The following is a 912-nucleotide window of genomic DNA, read 5'->3' on the forward strand; positions in this document are numbered from 1 at the left end:
GAGTGGATTTGGTAGACGGAAACTGAAAGAAGCCTGTCGTATATATGTATATATATATATATATGTGTGTGTGTGTGTATGTGTTTGTATGTCTGTGTTTGTCCCCCAACATCGCTTGACAACCGATGCTGGTGTGTTTGGCAAAAGAGACCGATAGAATAAGTACTAGGTTTCCAAAGAATAAGTCCTGGGGTCGATTTGCTCGACTAAAGGCGGTGCTCCAGCATGGCCACAGTCAAAAGACTGAAACAAGTAAAAGAGTAATTATCTATCTATCTATCTATTTATATGTGTGTGTGTGTTTATGTGTGTAAAACAGCCTGTCTATATATATATATGATATATACACATACATACATATATACATACAAACATACATACATACATACATATGCATACATACATACATATGCATACATACATACATATGCATACATGGATGTACATGTTTAGAGACACTCACACACGCATACACACACACACACACACACACATAAAACAACCTCTCTCTTTTTAGATAGATAGATATATATATATAATTATTATATATAATTATCTATCTATCTATCTATTTATACATGTGCGTGTGTTTATGTGTGTAAAACAGCCTGTCTATATATATATATATGATATATACACACATATATATAGACATACATACACACATATGCATACATGGATGTACATGTTTAGAGACGCTTACACACACATGTATACACGCAGCATCATCTACCCTGCTCCCACCCGCCCCACTCACCCTCCGTGGCTTGAGGTCATCCCTACTTATAAGAAATATTTACCAAATAGCATTAAGTGGTGTAGGGCGAGGAAGGACAGGGAGACAGAGAGAGAGAGGGTGGTAGTGGTGAGATGGGAGAGAGGAGGAAGGGTTGGATATGGATATAGAGACAG

The sequence above is a fragment of the Octopus bimaculoides genome, chromosome 29 (genome assembly GCF_001194135.2).
Source record: "Octopus bimaculoides isolate UCB-OBI-ISO-001 chromosome 29, ASM119413v2, whole genome shotgun sequence".
In the NCBI taxonomy this organism is placed as follows: Eukaryota; Metazoa; Mollusca; class Cephalopoda; order Octopoda; family Octopodidae; genus Octopus; species Octopus bimaculoides.